This window comes from Puma concolor, chromosome B4, assembly GCF_028749965.1.
Source record: "Puma concolor isolate L17-30 chromosome B4, mPumCon1.1.hap2, whole genome shotgun sequence".
Classification (NCBI taxonomy): domain Eukaryota; kingdom Metazoa; phylum Chordata; class Mammalia; order Carnivora; family Felidae; genus Puma; species Puma concolor.
In genome coordinates this window covers 97,587,609-97,611,241 of record NC_141673.1, presented here as the reverse complement: position 1 = coordinate 97,611,241, position 23,633 = coordinate 97,587,609, and the positions used below count along the sequence as shown (strand labels likewise).

The 23,633-nt window shown below is 41.5% G+C and overlaps 1 long non-coding RNA gene across 2 annotated transcripts in view; it reads left to right on the top strand.

Annotated features, from left to right (window-relative positions):
• LOC147579317 (uncharacterized) overlaps positions 1 to 23,633 on the top strand; it is a 49,244-nt gene that overhangs the window by 8,395 nt on the left and 17,216 nt on the right. The window contains exons 2-3 of one of the 2 annotated variants that reach the window (XR_015253159.1): positions 19,514 to 19,587; positions 20,866 to 21,863. This is a non-coding gene — a long non-coding RNA (uncharacterized LOC147579317). Of the gene's footprint in view, positions 1 to 19,513; positions 19,588 to 20,865; positions 21,864 to 23,633 lie in introns of those variants that run through there. The other variant, XR_015253160.1, reaches the window with a different exon arrangement.

The window sequence follows — 23,633 nt, the reverse complement described above, 5'->3', positions numbered from 1 at the left end:
AGTTTCCCAAGCCAGAAAGTTGAAAGTGATCCTTTATCCTTCCCTCCCCTTATGCCTCATTCAGTAAACTAAGGGTTCTTTCTAGCTCGTAAATCTTTCTCCCCCTCCCCCAGCCACTGTCTTTCATAGATTTTTACCGTGTCTTTCCTGGATTCTCTCACAGCTTTATTTCTGTTCTTTCTAACTGTATAGCCTTCCCAAACCATTCTCCAGGATCTTGTAATTCCTAGTGAGCCCAGCGTCTAGTACATATCGGACCCCCCCTTCCCCGGGGCTTCCCTTTCTGAATTTCAGTTGCTATGCATGGTCAACTGCGGTCCAGAAGCAGATGATCTTCCTACAGATGAAGGTCCTCAGAAGGTTAATAGCAGCCTAACGCTACGTCACAGCACCTCCATCATTCACCTCACTTCATCTCATGACGTGGGCATTTTATTATCCGATGTCATCACAAGAAGAAGGGCGAGTGCAATACAATAAGCAGCTTTGAGAGACAAAGACCATATTCACATAACTTTTGTTACAGTGTGTTGTTATAACTGTTCTATTTTATTATTGTTGTTGTTCATCTCTTACTGTGCCTAATTTACAAGTTACGCTTTATCATACATGTGTATGTATAGGAAAAAAGAGCATATACAGGGTTGAGTACTAGCCATGCTTTCAGGCATCCCCTGGGGGGGGGGCGGTCTTAGAATGTATCCCCTGTGGGTAATGAGGACCACTGTATCCCTTTCAACCAGTGAGTGCTTAGTAACTGTTTTGGTTGAGCGATACATCTGACCATCTGTCCAGCCCCGAGTTTTCATTAACTTCATGCTTTGTTCTTTATAGCCCAGTAATATGACTTTACTTTCCGTTCTTTCTCAACACACGTCTCCTTTTAAAACCATGTGCTAGTATCTCTGCCTGGAACCCCTCTTCTCATTATTGGCATGGAAACCCCTTTCAAGGCTCAGCTCAAGTGTCACTTCCCCTGAGGAAGTCCCCAAACTTCCCTGGCCTGACATGAGTCTCCAAGTCCTCGTATGCCCTCCGTATATCTCAGCTGCCTCCACTTTTGTGTCCAGTTGTAATTGTATGGCCCTTGTTTCCGCAGACCAGATTGTAAGGCTCTTGGGAGACAGGAAAACTAAAATCCTTTCAGGCTTGTATCCCCTGTACATGTGGCACGTGAATGAATGACCACACCACAGCAGAAGGACACTCAAGAAGCCATCCAAGATCCCCGTCCTGGAGCCAAAGAAATATTATCATTCCCATTTTTTTTTTTTAATTGAGGCCACTGAAACCCAGAGATTAAGTGACTGCCTTGAGGTTGCAGGGCTGGAACGTACAGTTTCATATGCGTGGTGGGGCAGAGGCAGGGACAGGAGATAGTGGTGTTCATAACTCGTAATCCTGGTTTCCTACCTTCTTATACAGTGATGGTTTCACTACATGATGACCTCTTACTAATCTGTCATCATTCGCTAGAGAAACTCAATTGGAAAAAAGAAAACATAGGGGAGCCTGGATGGCTCAGTCAGTAAAGTAGCCAACTGATCTCACAGTTCACGAGTTCAAACCGCCAGTCGGGCTCTGTGCTGACAGTTCAGAGCCTGGAGCCTTCGAAGGGTTCTGTGTCTCCCTCTCTCTCTGCCCCTCCCCCACATGCACTCTGCGTCTCTCTCTCTCTCTCAAAAATAAAGATGAAAAAAGAAAAAAGAAAGTATAGGCGTGCCTGGGTGGCTCAGTTGGTTAACGATCCGACTTTTGATTTTGACTCAGGTCATGCCCTCACAGTTTGTGAGATCGCACCCCTCATTGGGCTCTGTGCTGATAGAGCCTGCTTGGGATTATTTCTCTCTCCCTCTCTCTCTCTCTCAAAATAAATAAACATTTAAAAAAAGAAAGTATAAGCAAAACGAATTATTACCCAAACAGACAAAAGGATTGTTCTCTTTAAATAACAATTATTACATGATATTTTTAAGCCTAGCCTTGTTCTGAGCCAGGAGGGTGATGATCCTTTGAAACTACCCATTTATTCGTTAGGCACTATGTCTCATATGTAATTTTCTGTTACAGTGAGCTGATAAGCAAACGCTCTCACGGGTTGTCACATTCCGTTCTTCCCCTTATTCTGTCATGGCAACCTCTGGTTCATATGCCAAAGGTGGCAAAAGGGCCAAGTATTATCAGTGTGCTGACCAGCCACTCCCCACCGCACCCCCCTCCCCCGAGCACATTCTCAAACAGTCTACCATTATTTTACCTCTCTGTCTTCTACGTCTTTTCTATCTCCCTTGGTGCCCTGACAAAATCCAGTGACCATAAGAGGTGCTCCAGAGGCAATTTGGTGACTTCTTAAAGAAGATAAAAGGGAACCTACAAATCACTCAGTGATTTTTTTTTTATACCTTCTCACCCATTTCCCTCCTTGTTATTTGATCGCTCCTTCTCAGCCTGTTTTGTCATTTTACCCCCTTAAGCCCACCATTAAAATGATGTAAATTTCCTAGATTCTGCCCTCCACCCTCCTCTCTGAACAGTCTTATCCATTTAGCTTTATCATAACCTATGTGCTAATGACTCCCAAATCTACAGTGTAAAAACCAATTTCTCCTAAAAAAAAAGAAATATCCCAATTTCTAAGGGCCTCCTACACAATGCCACATGAATAGCCTGATATACTTTAAAAATAAGATGTCTAAAATAAAATTGGCTACTTTACCCAAACCTATTTCTTTATCTGTTCAAAGCATCATCATCCTCCCAAACATTGTGGCCCAGAACCCCATTCACAATTTATGTTCCTCTGTCTTCTGTGCTGTGTCCCCACTGAGGGAGCTGAGATGCCTCCATACCCAAGAAGTTCCCTTGTGGCTATGCCTCCGATACCTTCCGGGACCCTCAACGGTGATTTTCTAGCAGGAAATGCCAAAATCAGCACCTCGGATGTCAGGTCCAGTGACTGGCCCAAGAGACGGATACATGACCCAAGCCCATCCATCAGTGTCCATCTCTGGAAAAGCCCAAACTGGCTCAGGAGGAGACCCCATCGTTCTGTAGGAGCTCAGTTAGAAGAACCAGCTTTGATGGTGATCCACGGGCATGGAGAGAGCTTCTCTGCAGTAGAAAAGAATAAAGTCTACATTCAATGAGAGGATATGGGGGAAGAATGACATCTGAGACCCTGATTCAATTGTCTGTAGTTGGCTCTATTTCTGTCCTTCCTCTTGAATTAACAAAAATCCAGCTGAGTAAATTTGAAGATCTAATTGGCTTTATTCAATGATTCATGAGTTGGGCGGCATCCCGTCCAGCAATAAGAAGGTCCCAAGCTGTAGGAAAGGAAAGGTTTTTAAAGGTGGAAAGGGATGGGAGGCTGAATGGCTCAGTCTGTTAAGCATCTGACTCTTGATTTTGGCTCAGATCATGATCTCGAGGTTCGGTTCGTGAGATTGAGCCCTGAGGCAGGCTTTGTGCTGACAGCACAGAGCCTGCTTGGGATTGTCTCTCTCTCTCTCTCTCTCTCTCCCTCCCCCCGCCCTTTCCCTGCTAGTGCATGTACCCCTGCACTATCTCTCTCTCTCTCTCTTTCAAAATAAATACACATTAAAAAAAAAAATAAAGCTGGAAAGGGAGCAAACAAACAAACAAAAAAAAGGTAATTATGAGCAAAGAATACATTGCTTCAGGCAGTCGCTTTCCACAAGCAAATGGAAGGGGTCTATCTGGCAGATTATCTCACTAGTGCTGACCAGGTAATTCCCTGTTGACTGGTTGAAGGTTACATTCCTGAGCATTGAAACTGAAATCAAGTGAAGTCAAGGTTTGCTGACGTGGGGTTGGGCACAAGTGACTCCATTTGGGACGTGCTGTCTCCTTTTTAACATTCCCAAAGTTAGGTTAGTAACCTAATTTTGCGAATAAATTCTCCTTTTTAACTTTTTGGGTGAATCAAATTGAACTCCTGTCATTTACAAAATCCTTACTTAAGCCTTTTCCTCTCACCATGTGTCTTCCCTTTCCCCTGAATGGGTAGGTATGCATTTAAGCGGTTGCCAAATCATGTGCATTCTACCTCCAAACACCCTTCATATATATCTCATTTTCCTCACCTAGTCCAGGTCCTAGGTTACATAATGGTTTCCTTACTCTATTCTGAGACTCTAGTCTTACCTCCTGTAAATATTCTCCAACTGCTGTCAAAGGACTTTCTTTAAAAAAAAAAAAAAGAACTTTCTTTTATTTTTTAAGTCTATTTATTTTGTGAGAGAGAGAGAGAGAGAGAGGGAGAGAGAATCCCAGGTAGGCTCCACCCGGCCAGCACAGAGCAAAATGCGGAGCTCAAACTCATGAACCATGAGATCATGACCTGAGCCAAAGTCAGATGCTCAACCAACTGAGCCACCCAGGTGCCCCACTGTCAAAGAACTTTCTAAAACTCACGCTCAGTATGTCAACCTTCTTTTCAGTAACACTCAGGGACTTCCTAGGACTCACAGAATAAAAATGAAACAGCTCAAACAGCCTCAAATAGCCTATGATTTGGTACTTGCTTTCTTCTCCAACGCATTGCTCCTAATATCTCCTTCAACCAAACATGACTATTCACCTATCACTAAACATTTCCTGAAATTTCCTGCCCGTTTGCTTGCCATTTTCTCTCCATTTGTCAGCGATACAAATTCTACCCATCCTTAAGATGTCACCTTCTTCACAGAACCTAAAATCTCTTAAATAGTAGCAAATTCTACATTTTCCTAGCATCTACAGCACTTTATACATCTGTCTCATTTTCCTTTTAGGCTATAAATTTCCTTGAGGACAGGAACTCTTCTGTGTTAATCATGAATACCACAGTGTACCAGAAAACGCCACCCCCAAAATATGCCCATTTGGCATATGGATAATTGTGAGCCAAAGGCAATTGAGAACCAGCCGATGCAGAAAAGCGACTCCCAAAGACAACTCTTGTCGCCTGACAAGAAGATAAACCTTATCTGCCTAAGAAGATAAACCTTATTTACCATATATTTCCTCTCCTCAACACCCATAACTTGCTTCCTCCTCCCCAGAGCTCAAAATCCCTTTTCTTTTTTTTTTCTGCCTAAGGTGGTGTATAAACGTCAATCATCTGGCTACCTTTTTGAGTTTTCGTTTCTTTCTGAACTCCTATATAAAATACATGGGAGACCTAGGGTTTTTCCTCTTGTTAATCTTTTTCTTGTCCATTCGATTAGGGGGATGGGCGGCCAGTAACCTGGGAGAGTAAAGGGAAAAAATTGTTTTGCACCAAATAACTTCTTACCCGACACTGTTAAATCAATCGAAATATTACATGTAGATTTAGGCAGAGGCACCGTTTCTCCTCTAACCACTTCAAAGTTTAATTCAGGATTGTAATGAATGCTTCCTATAGAATCCATGCGGCATTTATTATGAAAGTCTAAGCAATTACGCTCTTTTTTTTTTTCCCTACCATTTTCATGTGTGTCCTCTGTAAGAAAAGTTCTGGTTTGAAATAAATTCTAGGGGTGTCTGGTTGGCTCAGTTGGTTATGCGTCCAACTCCTGATTTTGGCTCAGATCATGATCTCATGGTTCATGGGTTCGAGCTCCACATGGGGCTCTGTGCTGACAGCAGGGAGCCTGCTTGGAATTCTGTCTCCCCTGTCTCTCTCTGCCCCTCCCTTGTTTGTGCACACGCTCGCTCGCTCTCTCTCTCTCTCTCTCAAAAATAAACTTTAAAAATGTTTAATAAAAAATTAAATTCTGTAAGAATAAAAATAAATAGAATAAATGATAAAATTCTGTAAGGAAACAATATCTGAGTCTGTTCCATTAATAAAAAAACAAAATTTAATCTTCCTATCCTCTTTCTTTCTTTCTTTCTTTCTTTGACAATTAAAATGCAAACTATGGCTTGGGTGTAATTATAGGTGTCAAACTAAAGTCAGCTTTTATTTACACCCCCTTTGCCAACTCAGCAGTCCTTCTCCTACTGTCTGATGTACGCCGACTGCACCCGAACCAGTTTGAGTCATGTTATTTGTATGCCATTAAAATGGGGCATCTGATAGCATCTGCTCCCTTTCTCTGGTTCAAATCATGAATGGGGTTCCTCTCCCTTCCTTTAGTCACCAGCTTTTGAATATTTACAATCTGTGATCGTACAAAGAAATGGATTTGGAACTCTAAGCAGTCTATAGTTGAAGTGGGGAAGCCATAAGGGAAGGAAAGCCAGAGTGAACCCCTGATAATAATGAATTTTCTGTGAGCAGGAGTGGGCTGTGGAAGATGGGGGAGAAGAAGGAAGATAGATGGATGACTAAGAGAAAATGGAAGTTTCCAAAGAAAGCTAAATACTTATGAACAGGAAGACAAGAAATATTGTGCCATTTATGTAGCATATGTAGTAGGTACTCAATAGCCTTATATATAAGGATTTGGATGGTACTTAAAAGATAGTACTTTCTGGGGCGCCTGGGTGGTTCAGTCGGTTGAGCGTCTGACTTCGGCTCAGGTCACAATCTCGCGGTCGGTGAGTTCGAGCCCTGCGTCAGGCTCTGTGCTGATGGCTCAGAGCCTGAAGCCTGCTTCGTTCGGATTCTGTGTCTCCCTCTCTCTCTGCCCCTCCCCCACTCATGCTCTGTCTCTGTCTCTCTCAAAAATAAATTTAGAAAACATTACAAAAAAGAAAGAAAGAAAAAAAGATAGTACTTTCTTTCTCAGAATTAAGAAGAAATGACAAAAATTATTCCTTGAAAGGGCCATGGTAATGTTAAGGCCATGCGAGGATGTACGTAGATGGTTTAACCAGAACTTGGTTAAGCCCCTATACTCATGCAATTCTATATAAACTGAGAGTTATAGCCTTTGGTTTCAGGTACTGACAGCCTGAATCTTTATATTTTTTTGCAGATGAGCTGGATTGAAACATCGGTTCTCAGACTACCTAATCCTGTTGTTTCAACCAGGCACAGCTAGGCAACCAGCCCCACTTTTGCTAGGTTAGCACGGTTATTAAAAACCGAAGCAAACCAGACCAACTGGATTTTGACTGTTGAGCTTAGTTGGCCAAGACTGGTGTTACAGATCGAGTCAAAGAATATGAAGGCACCTGATCCAAAAGAGAATCAAAGCGCCGGGATACTGGAGTGTATCGGATTTATGGTCAGGATAGCATACGCTAGAATCTTGGTTCTCTCGAGTGGACTTGGAATAAATCACTCAACCTCTACAATTCCTTTTCCTGTGACTTTTGAATCAAACACCCTGTTTCCTTCAGATTTGCCCTCCTGTGAAAAATGGGAATATAAAGTTGTTGTGAAAATGAAATGCGATTAGCATTCTCATTGAGGAATGGCTTCTGTTCATTTCTGAGAGGAGGAGGGTCATGTACGGTAAATGCAGAGAGGATGAGTCATTCACTAATTCGCCCCTAATTCACAGCTTATTGATGGCCTACCATGTGCCACCAGTGTTTTAAGTGCTGGAGATGCAGCCACAAAAAGAACAGGTAAAAACTCCTGTCCTTGTGGACAGGATACAGATGATGAGCCGACTAGCCACAACAAAGGAGGGCTGTAAAGAATCACTTGTGGGGGCACCTGGGTGGCGCAGTCGGTTAAGCGTCCGACTTCAGCCAGGTCACGATCTCTCACTCTGTGAGTTCGAGCCCTGCATCGGGCTCTGGGCTGATGGCCCAGAGCCTGGAGCCTGTTTCCAATTCTGTGTCTCCCTCTCTCTCTGCCCCTCCCCCGTTCATGCTCTGTCTCTCTCTGTCCCAAAAATAAATAAACGTTGGGAAAAAAAATTAAAAAAAAAAAAAAAAAGAATCACTTGTGTAAAATTTGGGGTCATGCTACTGTGAAGTTAGTGTAGAATGATACTTTTCAGTTGACGACATATAGATAATTAAAACAAACCATGCGTGTGATTGACAGACGCTGACCTGAGAAAACCCCAAATTATCAGCAGGGGGTCGCTGCCGAACTTCCTGCCACCTCCTCTCGGTCCAAAAGGACTTTAGCTGGTTGAGAAGTGAGAAGGGAGGATGGGCAGTTGATGGGAGCCAGGCTCCTTCCATCTGAGGTTAATACACATAATGCGATAAGGATGTGTCCTGGAGAAAAGTCCCACAGGGAAGGGAATAGGGTGGGTCATGGTTGGTGGGGAGAGAGGATGGTCAGGAAGACCTTCACTGAGAAGGTGGAGTCTGAGCAAAGACCTGAAGGAGGTGAGGGAATCGTCCACATAGAGGTCTGGGGCCATCACATGGCCATCCAAAGGACCAGTGAGTAGCATGCCTGGTGTGCTTGAGAGACAGCAAGGGGGTTAGTGAGGCTGCACTGGAGTGAATGGGGTCTAGTAAAAGGTGAGCTAAGAGGGAACTGGGCCAGATGTTAGGGGGCTAAAAGACACTGGCTTTTACTTTGGGCGAGATGGTAAGCCATTGAAAGATGCTGGGCAGAAAAGTAACGTGATCTGCAGGTTCTGACAGGATCACCCAGGCCACTGTCTTGAGAACAGATTGCAGGGAGCAAGGGTACAAGAAGAGACACCAGTGAAAAACTGTTGAAATAGTCCAGAGGAAGGACACGGTGACTTGAACCAGGCAAGGAGCCATGGGGGTGAGGAGTGGTTGAAGTTGGCGAAAGGAGAACGAACAGGATTTACCGACAAATTGAATGTGGGCCATAAACGAAGGGAAAAGTAGATGGAAAGACTAAAATTCTCCGCCTGGACAATCAGAAGGGTCAACTGACCTGTGCTGAAAGGAGGTTGAGTAGAGATGAATGGGATTTGTTTGAGAAGTCAAGGACCATTTTTCTGTCTCTGAGGGCATGAAGTGAGGAACGAGTAAAGGTGGAGAAAGAATATAGCCAATGAGAATGAAAATGGCATTTTAGGGGACACCTGGGCGGCTCAATTGGTTAAGCGTCTGACAGTCAGCTCTTACGGTACATGAGTTCGAGCCCCACATCAGGCTCTCTCTGTCCCCACAGAGCCCACTTCGGATCCTCTGTCCCCCTCTCTTTCTTCCCCTCCCCCACTCATTCCCTCTCTCTCTCTCTCTCTCTCTCACTCTCTCAAAATAAATTCATACATTTTAAAAAAAAAGAAAGAAAGAAAATGGCCCTCTAGGTATAGGTGAGGCTATAGGTACATTAGCTGAGGTGGAAAGAGCTGAGGACTTGGGAAGAGCAGTCAGAAGCTGGACGTGCCATCACAAGATGAAGACTGTGCCTCTCTGTTGTACGATTCCATCTCTGGGGCCCAGGAAGGGGCAGCAGGTTAAACATGGGTGGTAGGCAATACCATTTTGGTGGCAGTCGTCGGATGTGTGGGTGAAGAGCAGGCAAGGCACTCAACAAAGACAATCCCAGTAAAAAGAGAACACTAAACCTGGGGGCTAAGGATGGAAAGAATTGACTTCCTGTCCTGAGAAAAAGGGCTGGCTTTACAGCACATCGTCCACATAGCATGAAGACCAATGTAGTTTTTAGGTTGTTTTCCTTTGTTGCTCACTTTCGCATCCCATCTATTTTTTAGAGGTCGGCGGGTTCTGCTTCTGACGTTGTTTCTTGGATCTGTCCTCTTCTATGGGTTTCCACTGCTAATACTCTGTCCTACCTTACCAAACTCTCTTCTCATTACTACTGCAGCAGGCTCGTAAATGTCTCTCCACGTGTTCTCTTGTCTCCCCCTAATCGATTTCCCACATGGGTCCAAGAGGGAACTTATTAAACTGTCAAAAAAATCGTGATAGTCCTTCTTAAAATTCTTCAATGGCTCGTCGTTGCACTTAGAATAAATCGTAATAAAACGGGCACATCTGTGACACGTACTGGGTGCCAGGCGCTTAAGTAAGCGCATTACATAGATTAATTTGCTTAATATTCGACCCTGTGAGGCAGCCACTGTTCTTATAACTTATATTTCCCAAATGAGGAAACTGAGGCATTGAGAGGTAATTTGCTAAAGAGGCCTGTCTTAACCTGGCTTTCCCAGAAGCGGAGCCTGCAGGAGAAGCATACACATCGCTACGTGATTAGTAAGTAGCATCTCAGGAGAGCATGAGCGAGTCGGGTAAGGAGGGACAGCCAACACAAAGTGACGCATTCTCTCAGTGACGGCCACTGCGTGGAATCAAATACAACTGATTGCTTGAATTTGCCTGATCGTCTTTGAGAAGCTGCCTGAATAAATGTATCTCAGGACCCTCCATCTGGCTGGAATGAGGGAAGAGCTTTCTCGATGGCACCTCTATCTGTTTGGTCAGAGGTCTGCCCTACGGGCCATTAGCTCCCTTGTGATGGTGCCCGCAAGCTCCCTTAACGCCGATGGGAATGTGCCTGACCACATGACGGCAGGTGCACGGTGCGAGCACGGGGCAGGACGCTATAGGATTGGCCCACGTGAAGTCTACCAGAACCTCGCAGAGCTGTCCGTCTCATTGGTGGCGGGAGCGGAACAAGTAGCTGGAGGGTACTGGAATATGCCACCCCAAAACATGCCTCTTTGGCACATGGATTATGTTGAGCAAAGCAATTTGAGAAGCAGCAGATGCCGGAAAAGCTTTTTTACTTCCTCTAATTGCCTAAACATAGTATATAAATTCCCCCCTTTATGAAGGAAATTTCCATTTATAAAGGAAATTTCCATTTGTAAAAATATCACTTGCCAGGAACAGAGATACTGTTCAGGGACAACTCTTCCCTGCATTAACAAGACAACCCTTATTTATGAGACATTTGTGCCCCTCACCTTCCCATAACTTGTCCTCCCTGCCCAGCAGTTAAGCGTCTCACTTCGGCTCAGGTCATGATCTTAACAGCTTGTGAGTTCGAGCCCCGCGGCGGGCTCTGTGCTGTCGGCTCAGAGCCCGGGACCCGCTTCGGATTCTGTGTCTCCCTCTCTCTCTGCCCCTCCCCAGCTCAAGCTCCGTCTCTCTCTCTCCTTCAAAAAGAAATAATCATTAAAAAAATTGGAAAACTAGCAAAAGGTACAAATCCTTACCAAAGTCAGCCTCCTTAGTTTCTCTGCAAAGTCCAATTGAATGAGGGTGGTAAAAGTCTCTTTGTCTTTTCCTTTCCAGATTTATTTTTTTTTCAACGTTTATTTATTTTTTGGGACAGAGAGAGACAGAGCATGAACGGGGGAGGGGCAGAGAGAGAGGGAGACACAGAATCGGAAACAGGCTCCAGGCTCTGAGCCATCAGCCCAGAGCCTGACGCGGGGCTCGAACTCACGGACCGCGAGATCGTGACCTGAGCTGAAGTTGGACACTTAACCTACTGCGCCACCCAGGCGCCCCTCCTTTCCAGATTTAAATCAGCAGGAGAAAGATAGTTGTAAGAATTCATTCTTTGGATTATGAGTCTTGTCTGTTTGGTTTTACGTAATCGTTGCCTTATTGATCCTTAGCCGCCTCTGACTTTTATATCTTTCATCTTGAGAGAAAACTTACAAGAGAGTCTCCTTCCATTTTATTTTGTGTCTTGAGAGCCTGGGGTACTCTCCTTGGTCTCTGGCGCCTTGGGGGGTAGGGGGGCTGTTCATCTGGCAGCGAGGAAACCTTGTATATGAAGTGCACAAGGAACATTGCCTGTCCAACCATACCAGCTCTCAGGGATGTTTTGTCTTCATGTGGGGTCACAGTCTGCATGAAGGCTTTGGCGTCTTTTCTTTTCATTTCCTCGTTTGTCCAGGAAAAAAGTCCCATTCCAGGGTAGCCTATTCAGTGAGACTGATTAGCAGGCCTGGGATTAAAGGCATCTCCACTTTGCAGAAGACCAGAGTTTCCTTACCACTTGTGATAACAAAGGTCTTTGATTCTTAAGCTATCTTTAGGGACAACTTTAGATCCTGGGGTGGAGCGGGGCGGGAGGATGCTCTATCTTTCGCACTCTCTCTGGAGATGACTTTCGTGTCCGTGGTTAAAGATATAAAGGGATAATTGGTTTAGAATGACATTGTAATAGGTGTATTTGGCAATTTGGGCTTCATATATAACATGATTTTTTTTTTTTTAATCTTTAGAGAAAGTGTGAGAAGGGGAGGGGGGAAGAGTGAGAGAGAGAAAGAGAGAGGGAGGGAGAATCTTAAGCAGACTCCACCCTCAGTGCAGAGCCTGATGCTGGGCTCAATCCCGAGATCCTGGGATCGTGACCTAAGCCGAATTGAGGCAGACGCTCAACTGACTGAGCCACCCAGGCACCCCTGAAAGACTTTTTTTGATATTTATCTTTCTAATTGAGATATCCTTGACATATAACATTATATTAGTTCTAGGTATACAACATAATGATTTGGTATTTGTCTATATTGTGAAGTAATTACTACAATAAGTTTAGCCAACGTCCATTGCCACATATTAAAAATTGTTCTTAGGGGCGCCTGGGTGGCTCAGTCTATTGAGCATCCGACTTCAGCTCAGGTCATGATCTCACGGTCCGTGAGTTCGAGCCCTGCGTTGGGCTCTATGCTGACAGCTCAGAGCCTGGAGCCTGCTTCCAATTCTGTGTCTCCCTCTCTCTCTGCCCCTCCCCCGTTCATGCTGTGTCTCTCTCTGTCTCAAAAATAAATAAACGTTAAAAAAAAATTTTAAAAAAAATTGTTCTTAGGATGAGAACTTTCAAGATTAACCTACTTACAAGTTTCAAATATATAATATAGTATTGTAAACCTTAGTCGCCATGCTTTAAACTACATCTCCAGGACTTATTTATCTTATAACTGCAAATTTGTATCTTTTGCCCACTTTCATTCATTTTGCCTACCCCAACCTCCCCTGACCTCTGGTGACCACCCATCTGTTCTCTGTATCTATGAGGTCTTTTTTTTTTTTAATTCTCATTTACGTAAGATCGTAAAGTATTTGTCTTTCTTAGTCCAACTTATTTCACTTAGCATAATGCCCTGAAGTCCTATACATGATGCTGCAAATAGAATTTCCTCCTTTTTAAAAAAAATTTAATGTTTATTTATTTTTGAGAGAGAGAGAGAGTAAGTGGGCGAGGGGCAGAGAGAGGGGTACAGAGGATGTGAAGAGGGCTCTGTGATGTCAGCACAGAGCCTGATGCAAGGCTCAAACTCATGAACCATGAGATCGTGACCTGAACCGAAGTCAGACACTCAACAGACGAGCCACCCAGGCGCCCTGAATTTCTTCCTTTTTAATGGCTGAATAACATTCCATCGTGTGTGTGTGTGTGTGTGTGTGTGTGTGTGTATCACATTTTTTGTCCATTCATCCATCGTTGGACACTTAGGCTGTTTCCAGGTCATGGCTATTGTAAATAAAGCTACAGTGAACGTAGGGGTGAGAATATCTCTACAAGTCTCTACAATCTCTACAAGTTAGTGATTTTGTTTTCTTCAGATAGATGCCCAGAAACGATATTGCTAGATCATGTTGCAGCTGTATTTTTAATTTTTTGAGGAATCTTCATATTGTTTTCACATTGCAAAGTGGTTTCACCAATTTGCATTCCCACCAACAGTGCACAAGCGTTCCCTTTTCTCCACTTCCTCACCAACACTTGTTATCTTTGTGATGATAGCCATTCTAACGGGTGTGGGTTGATAGCTCTTTGAGGTTTTGATTTTCGATTATGTGATGATTAGTGATATTGAGCGATTTCAGGCAGCTGTTGTATACAACATAACGATTTGGCCATTTGTATATGTTTTTTGGAAAATATGCATTAGGTCCTCTTACCCATTTTTTAATTAGATTGGCTGGTTTTTTGCTATCGAGCGGTTTGAATTCTCCTATATTTTGGATATTAATCCCTTAACAGATATATCATTTGCAAACATTTTCTCCCATTCAGTAGGTTGTCTTTTGCATTTTGTTCGTGGTTACCTTTGCTGTGTAGAGGCTTTTTAGCTTGATAGAATCCCATTTGTTTATTTTTGTTTCCTGTGGCTTTTGCTTTTGGTACCAAATCCAAATAATCCCTGCCAGTGGTGATGTCAAGGAATTTACCCCTGTTTTCTTCTATGAGTTTTATAGTTTCATGGCTTACATCCAAGTTTTTAATCCATTTTGAGCTAATTTTTATGGATGGAATAAGATAGGATCCGGTTTCACTCTTTTCCACGTAGCTGTGCAATTTTCCGAGAAGCGTTTATTGAAGAAACTGTTCTTGCCCCATTGTGCATTCTTGGCTTCTTTGTCATTAATGAATTGACCGTATATACATGAGTTCAGTTCTGGGCTCTTTATTCTGTTCCATTGATCTTATGTGTCTGTTTTTATACCAATACCATACTGTTTTGACTGCTGTAGATTCGTAATATAGTTTGAAATCAGAAATTAATTCCCCAGCTTTGTTCTTTTCTCAAGATTACATTCGTTGTCCAGGGGGTTTTGTGGTTCCTTATTTTAGGACTGTTTGTTCTATTTCCATAAAAAAATGCCATTGGAATTTTGATAGAGATTGAATTGAATCTGTATATTGAATTGAGTCTGAGTGGCATGGAACAATATTAATTCTTCCAATGCATGAGCACAGAATATCTTTCCAGTTATTTGTGTTTTCCATTTCTTTCAGCCATGTCTTAATACTTTTTAGTTAACGAGTTTTTCGTCTCGTTGATTAAATTTATTCCTAGGGTTTTATTCCTTTTGATGCGATTGTAACTCGGGTTGCTTTTCAAATTTTTCTCTCTGATACTTCATTATTACTGTAAAGAAACCCAAGTGACTTTTGCATGTTGATTTTGTATCCCACAATGTTACTGGATTTGTTTATTAGCTCTAATAGTGTTTTCCCCTCAGTCTTTAGGGTTTTCTATGTATAATACCTTGTCATCCACACATAGAGACATTTTTACTTGTTTTCCAATCTCGTATGCCTTTTATTTCTTTTTCCTGCCTACTTGCTCTTGTTAGAGATCCCAGTACTATGTTGAATAAAAGTTGCTAGAGTGGGCATTTTTGTCTTGTTCCTGATCCTAGAGGAAAATTTTTCAGGTTTTCATCATTTAGTGTGGCGTTAGCTGTGGGTTTGTCACACACGGACTTTAGCATTTTTTTTAAAGAGAGCTCTTTTCCTGAAACAACTATCTAATTGGAACCTACGGGAAGAACAGACTCAAAGGAAAAAAGGAGTGCCTTAGCTGGCCTATGAAAACAAACAAACAAGATTAGGAGATGGAGAACAGACTGAAAACAAAAGTTAAGAATTGCTAAATAGTGTCTGCCCCTCCCCCCTCTTAAAAATAAATAAACATTAAAAATTAAAAAAAAAAGAGAATTGCAAAATATTTTGTGAGACCAGTGTAAATACTGACAGCCAAGAAACAGCTTGAATGAAGTCCCCAAGCTCCAGACCTTCCCATTCAGTGCCCTACGTGAATGTATTTTGGACTTCGATGACGAATAATTCATTGGACTGTCCTATATTTAAACTAAAAATTTTAAACATAAATAGTAAATGCCCCAGATTTGAGCAAATATGCCTTTAAACTCTTTCTGAGAGAAAACTTACATCCTTTTCTCTGTCCCTTGGAAATGGAAATCTTACTATCTTCCTAAAATGTAAACATCCAATAAGATAGTTAACATTTGGCTAAAGCAACCACCTACAACCGCTTAGGGCTGAAAAACATAATAAAATTTTAAATAGAGGCTTTTGGAAACAAACTGTCCTTGATCTTTTTAAAGGGCCCTTTGCCCACAATTTAGTATACAAGCTTTATGAGATTATTTATTAAGGGCAAATGAAAATCTTAAAAGTCTTCCCCACAAATATCGGTAAAAAGTTTTAGCCATGACTGAGCAGGTAACTGTTAACTTGATCCATCTACCAAAAACGTAATTTGGATCCAACTATTTTCTATAAACGAGTGAGTTTTGTATTACTGTATCTGACTCATGGGTACAATTTTCAAATGAATGCTATAAGATCCCTATTTGTACCTGTCTGAATGTTTATGTATGTCCCCATGTGCATATTTTGTATGTGGAGTGGTTTCCTACCTCAGGATGATATTGCCAAAATTCAGAAAAGAGCTCTGCTTTAAGTGATTCAGAAAGAAATAAGCACTTATATAAATTAAGTATTCCTAAAACTGCCAGAAAAATAAGAACGAACCCAAATGCGTTTGTTTTTTTTTTTTTTTGCAAGTCCATATGAGCTTGGATAATCTTTGATAAAATAGGCTATTTAATATTGTTACTTAAATAAAAGTCATTATGTCCTACGAGCTGTCAGCATTAAATGTAATGCACACATACAATTTTCTTCCACCTGGGTTTACTTGTCAAATAAGCTTAAGTTATCTTTACCAGTTAAGATTATAAAATTATAAATTCATGCTAAGGCATATGCTTAACTCTTAGTTCTTTACTTCTGTGAGTTTTTAATATTTGCCTAACATGCATATGTTATGAAATTCCTTAACAAGAAAATAACTTTAGATGATGGCTGATTTATTTAACGTCTCATGAAATTTTCATGAATAGTCCAAGCATAATTGTTAAGAATACATGAGTTAAATTGAAGTGGAATAAAATTTATAAATGAAGCTTTCTGCTTAAAAATACTTTTCCAAATCTTGTCAGTAATTTAAAACTTTAATGTAATACTAAGCTAAATTAAACGATGTATATTCATTGAAAAGGTAGGTCATTTTGAAATAAGATAAAATACTGCAACATTAATTGCTCAACACCAGGTTATCTACCTTTGGCCTCTTATTACAGACAGAACAGATATTTGGGTCTGTTAGTAAACACATTCTTTTACCTCTTAGAAAAATTGTGCTGTGAGGAAACACAGGTCTCTAAAAAGTATACAATTGGTGTATTCATAAATTTGCTAATTTGCTACCGAATGCTAGCATATGTAATGTGCAATTCACAATTGCTTCCTTGCTTTCACTAGAAATTAAGGTTACCAAGGATTAAAAATTCTAGTCAATATATGTAAATAAACTACTAGGAATAATAAGGATGAAGGAAAAAGTTCTGTGTGCAAATTCTTCAAGAAAAACAAAAATTTTTTTTAATGTTTATTTATTTTTGAGAGAGAGAGACAGAGCACAAGCGGGGAGCAGAGAGAGGGAGACACAGAATCCAAAACAGGCTCCAGGCTCTGAGCTGTCAGCGCAGAGCCCGATGCAGGGCTCAAACTCACAAACCGTGAGATCATGACCTGAGCCGAAGTCGGACGCTCAACTGACTGAGCCACCCAGGCGCCTCAGAATAAGGCATTTTTTTGTTACACAAGATATGAGAGATGAAAGATGACTTTTTGTAAGAAAAAGGAGAGTGATTTTGTCCTACAGTAGTTTAAGGTTAAAGTTTGTTTCAGATGAGACAGAGGAAAATAAAGGACAAAAATGTAGATAGATATAGGAAGTTATAATAAGAAAGAGAAAAATTTTGTCTCATGTGGTCAAGCTATCTAAAATTAAATGTTATTTATCATAAGATTTTAAATGAATTTTAATATCAATAATGTGCTGATACAAGACTGGAGTTCACATTACTGGTCTGTTGTTTAAAAGATATGCTAAAAGGTTTTTCTTACCTATTAAGTAGTTTGCCTAACAAACAGATTCTGTGTCTTAACACAATAATTTCCTATGCTTTGTGTTGTCTTTATCTTGTCTTTGATTTCTTAGGACAACTGAGACTTTTTTTTTTTAATTTTTTTAATGTTTTATTTATTTTTGAGACAGAGAGAGACAGAGCATGAGCAGGGGAGGGGCAGAGAGAGAGAGGGAGACACAGAATCCGAAGCAGGCTCCAGGCTCCAGGCTCTGAGCGGTCAGCACAGAGCCCGATGCGGGGCTCGAACTCACAAACTGCGAGATCATGACCTGAGCCGAAGTCGAATGCTCAACCGACTGAGCCACCCAGGCGCCCCCAACTGAGACTTCTTAATGTTGAAAGTGCTAAGGTTTTTTTTAGTCATGTGACATTCTACATTTGCTTTGAAATCTTTTATTGTCCCTTTGGTTACATACATAACTAAGTATCGTTTCATAGTGACCTGTGATTGTATTTAGTCAGATGTACAAATCTTTTGGCATTTCAGACAAATCTCCCCAAATCAAATTTCCCACAATTCTAAATGGGGTGGGGTTTTTTGTTTTGTTTTTTGGTTTTTGGTTTTTTTTTTAACCTGAAGACAACTTTGAGACTCTGTAGAGGTCACTTGGAAAATTTCAAAGGATTTGTTCTCTTACTTTGTGAAAGAGAGATATTAAGCCAATTAGGTTTAGTTGGTATGTTAAACTGCATGGGAAGCATTGTCAAATAAGAAGTGACTGTTTTTTATTTCTTTTCTTTTCTTTTTTAATGTTTATTTATTTTTCAGAGAGACAGAGAGAGAGAGTGAGCAGGGAGGGGCAGAGAGAGAGGGAGATACAATCTAAAGCAGGTTCCAGCTCTAAACTGTCAGCACAGAGCCCAATATGGGGCTCAAACTCAAGAACCATGAGATCATGACCTGAGCCCCAGATGCCTAACCGACTGAGCCACCCAGGTGCATCCTCTCCCCCCTTTTTCTTATTTATTTGTTTACTTATTTATTTATTATTTTAAAATTGTATTTATTTATTTATTTATTTTGAGAGGGACAGAGACAGTGTGAGACAGGGAGGGACAGAGAGAGTGGGTGAGAGAGAGAATCCCAAGTAGGCTCTGCACTGTTGACACAGAGCCCAATGTGAGGCTCGAACTCATGAAATTATGAGACCATGACCTGAGCCGAAACTGAGAGTCAGACACTTAGCCGACTGAGCCACCCAGGCGCCCCATCCCTCTCTTTTTTTTTTTTTTTTTTAATTTTTTTTTCAACGTTTATTTATTTTTGAGACAGAGAGAGACAGAGCATGAACGGGGGAGGGGCAGAGAGAGAGGGAGACACAGAATCGGAAACCGGCTCCAGGCTCCGAGCCATCAGCCCAGAGCCTGACGCGGGGCTCGAACTCACGGACCGCGAGATCGTGACCTGGCTGAAGTCGGACGCTTAACCGACTGCGCCACCCAGGCGCCCCCCCTCTCTCTTTTTAAAGGCTGAGCAAGAATTTGCTTTCTGCCTGATGGTCTTTACTTTTTTTTTTTTTTTTTTAAGATTATTTATTTTAAGAGAGACAGAGTAAGTAGGGGAGGTGCAGAGAGGGAGAAAGAGAAAATCCCAAGCAGGTTCCGCACGGCCAGCGCAGTGGGGCTCTGACTCATGAAACTGCAAGGTCATGACCTGAGCCAAAACCGAGAGTCAGACTCTCAATAGACTGAGCCACCCAGGAGCCCCTAAGAAGTGAGTCTTACCCTCCTTTAGTTATATTTGTGTGGACAGATGTTTTAATGCACATTATTCAGAAATCATGTAAGGTTTCTAGAAATTTTTCAGTACCCATGTTATCAGTCATAATTCCAGTAATTACAAAATGTTGTATGCCACAGAAATAACAAACTTTACTTGTCAATTATCCCATAATGAACTTTCATCAGATTTTATTTTGTCATCCACATACAATTAATGTTTTACTTTTAGTCTTTCGGAAAGCATTTGCAGTCAACTAAAGGTGAACGTGCGTATCTTCAAGTAGATTCATGGGGAAAACTCTGGTCAGTAATCTGAAATACAGGTTTCTGATAACTTTCATAGCATGCCACCAGACTGGGTAGAGATTCACGGAACTCCAATGGAGAAAGTGATGAATTCATAAAATTGTTAATCCCAAATCAAGCAAAACAAGAATTAATTCATGGCACTGAATACACTGAAGATGATTATAATTTTTATGGCCCTTTTGTTTGAAATATCGCTGGTTCTTTAATGTTTCACTTTCCAGATTTAAAGAATCTTTTTTCTCTTCTCTCTTATCAATAACTTACAGCAACGTGTTTTAACGTGTATACCTTTGTGAAACCCTTGTGAAACCCCTCCTTTTTGACCTCTCTGATCCTTCCAGAATTTGGAAACTCTTATCGAGTACTCTTATTTTCATGGTAACACAATTATTTGCGTAAGTTTAATAAGAATCTGTTTTCCTTGTAAACATAGCACAATTTGAAACTTTGGTTATGTTACCAAGGGTTTGACTGGAATGTCACATTTGAGAACGGTGTGCATACAATCAGATAAGACCAGACATTTTTTTTTTTTAATTTACGTTTTACTTATTTAAGTTATCACTACACCCAACATGGGGCTTGAATTCATGACTCTGAGATCAAGAGTCACATGCTCCTCCGACTGAGTCAGCCCGGTGCCCCTATGACCAGACAGTTTAAAGGAACTAATTTTGACTGTAGGGAGCCAGTGCTTACAAAGTCCTCGTGGGATGTCTACCTGATACCCGGCTTACAGGGTTCCTGGCCTTCTAAGTGAGTAAGGAAGATCACTTTGAGGCAGGCCCAGGAACATTAAAATATATTGGAAACCTCAAGAAAGAAGGAATTCACTCAAACCTAAAGGCACTACAGGTAAAGACTGATGGCAAGTCCTTGGCGTGGCTTCCTACCCTCAGGAGGCTTTTAAAAGTCTCATCTGAGTTATTTAAAGTGCCAGCAGCGCAGACTTAAAAGAGCCTAAAAGATCAATTACTATTTTTGCTGTGCTTATGCAAATAATCAGGCCAAGTTTAATGAGACTAGATTTATTTTGCAAGTTAGTCTTTACTTTGATTGTCTTTGATAGAAATTAGAGTGACTGTAGAGAGAAAAATTCTATGTTTCGATGAAAAACTATAGCACATCCTTGTGGGTTGTTGAATTCTGGCTATGTTTGCTCCCTTTGAGCTTTCTCGCCTCTTTGTAAATTGGCTCCTGCCGCTTTGCACATTTTGTCAACAATTAACATTTCCCATTTTTCTCTCACCCTTCTGCCTTGGCACCACTGAGAACGAAAACCTGACCTCACAGATCCTTATTAAGACCATCCAAAGGGCTCTGTAAGCAAATGACGGATGCTTCCGTGCTCTGCCCTGAAAACTAACCACGTCTGTGACACCGGTGCACCTGCCATCACTAAAGACATTCAAACTGCAAACCAGGAAAGCTGGAAGCTGGATTATCACAGCCATCTTCACCCTGCCGTCTAAAGAGGTTTTGATCCCAGCCTCCAGGAGTCTTTTTGACTGACTTCCATCTGATCCCCAAAATTGGATTTAGAATTTGCTTCATTCATTCACTTTTGGTTTTCTTTTGGTTTCCACAGGAATGCTGCTTCCTGAAAAGTAAGTTTCATTGGGCAGAATGAAAGGTATCAGAATATGCCACCCCCAAAGGTGCCTCTTTGTCATAGGGATTAGTTTGAGCTAAATGCAATTGAGGACCAGCATATGTAGGAAAAGCTCTTCAGCTCCCCTAACTACTTAAAATGGAGTACAATTTTCCCCTTTTGTAAAGGAAAATTTACATTTAAAAAAGGAAATTGCCATTGGTAAAGATGTCTCTCACCAGGGAGAGACAGATCTACACCCAGAGACAACTCACCTGAGAGACTCTTATCTGCAGAGCAAGGCAACCCTTATTTACTATATATGTTCTACCTTCCCCTTTCCAAAACATGCCTCTCCCGCCTAGAAGCTCAAACCTCTTTTCTTTTGTTTAGCCTAAGATCACATATAAAGCCTCATTCATCTAGCTGCCTCCTTGAGTTTTCATTTTGTTGAAGCAAAATGTATATGCATGTATATGCATGTAGCCTTCTCTCTCTCTCTCTCTCTGTCTTGTTCATCTGTTTCTTATCAGTTTCATGGAGGGCTTGGTTGGTGAACCTAGGAAGGTAGAGGGAAAAAAAGGCTTTCCTTCCCTTCACTGTCAAAGACCCTGGAAATGAGTGAGGCTAGGGGTTCTGAAGTAGTGCACAGATGGGGGGCTGATACATACAAATAGTAAGTAATGAAGTGGGACTCCAGACCTGTCAGCCTGGCCTCAAGGTCCACACTTCACTGAACTTGAAGTCATTTCATGAATTTCTTCGACAGCTTTTATTTTTAATCAGTCTCTCCAGTAGAATGTAAGCCTCTTGAGGAAATGGCATTTGTTGATCTTATTCTCCATTATATCCTCAACATGGAACCCAGTCCCTGACTCAAGAAGGCGCTCAGTAAATATTTGTAGAATGAGTGAATAAAGGGTTCCTGTACAAGAAATGGATTTTAAGGTGGTGTTGTTCATGTCACCGTTCAAAGTGAAAACACTATTAGTTACTGAATGGACAAATAAGACTTATTAAGTGAAGGTGACAGACTGCAAGGAAATGACGTGGTTGGTCTAGCTTGCTCAGGTTTCCAGCCAGCCCTGGAAGTCCTTGAACTCTGGAGGATATCATTAAGGAAATAGGAAGGAAACACTGTTGGAAATTTCTTAGGAAGTTCAAAAAAGGAAACATAGAGAATCGGGCATGTTGTATGATACACAGGACGTTATTTAAAGTAGGTTTTTAAAACTGTGAATCTATAAGTGGGTTATAAAAATCCAGGAACTCCATACAATTTTACACAACAACATGTCTCTATATATTCATACGCAAATTCCTAGGCAATAGTTTCTTTCATATTTGGAAATAAATCCATAACTTCCACATGATTGGGAAATGCTAATTGATTATAGGAACTCCTAGGTAATCTAGATCCACGTTCAAGTGAAGAAACCAGGGGCACCTGGGTGGCTCAGTTGGTTGAACATCTGACTCTTGATTTCAGCTCAGGTCATGATCCCAGAGTCATGGGATTGAGCCCTGCATTTGGCTTTGCACTGAGCGTGGAGCCTGCTTAAGATTCTCTCTCACCCTTTCTCTCTCTGCCCTTCTTCCCCACTTGCATGGTCTTTCTTTTTTTTTTTTTTTTCAACGTTTATTTATTTTTGGGACAGAGAGAGACAGAGCATGAACGGGGGAGGGGCAGAGAGAGAGGGAGACACCGAATCGGAAACAGGCTCCAGGCTCTGAGCCATCAGCCCAGAGCCTGACGCGGGGCTCGAACTCCCGGACCGCGAGATCGTGACCTGGCTGAAGTCGGACGCTTAACCGACTGCGCCACCCAGGCGCCCCCTGCATGGTCTTTCTAAGAGAAAGAAAGGAAGGAAGGAAGGAAGGAAGGAAGGAAGGAAGGAAGGAAGGAAGGAAGGAGGAAAAGAAAGAAAGAAAGAAAAGAAAGAAAAGAAAGAAACCAAAGTCCAAAGATGTTATGGGATCTGCTAAAATTTAAACAATAAACTGAGTGACAAGAGGGACCAGGACTCAGGTCTCTTGATTCCTAATTTAGTGTTCTTTGCTGTGCCTCAATGCCTTCCTGAAATTAAGCCATAGAATACTGTGTGAAGAAAAAAAAGGAATTTAATTTCTTGGAAAAAAGAAGTAAAAATCTAGACAGATCCATTAGAAAGATTAAATCAGTAGAACCATATAAGGCTACAGGAGCCTTTAGGTATACCTAATGCTTCCCTGATTTTAGGTGAAAAATGACTCTAAATGTCCTGAAATGTTTATTTTTCAGGATGGTGAAGGAATATGAAAGAAAAGACCTAAATAATTATTCAGCCATTCAGCTGAGAAACAGTGAGAACTAGATTATCTTCATTTGGTATATAAATATGAACATCTATCAAAGGTGTCCACAAGAAAGAATTTTACAAAGCATTGTGAACATTTGATTGTCTTTTGC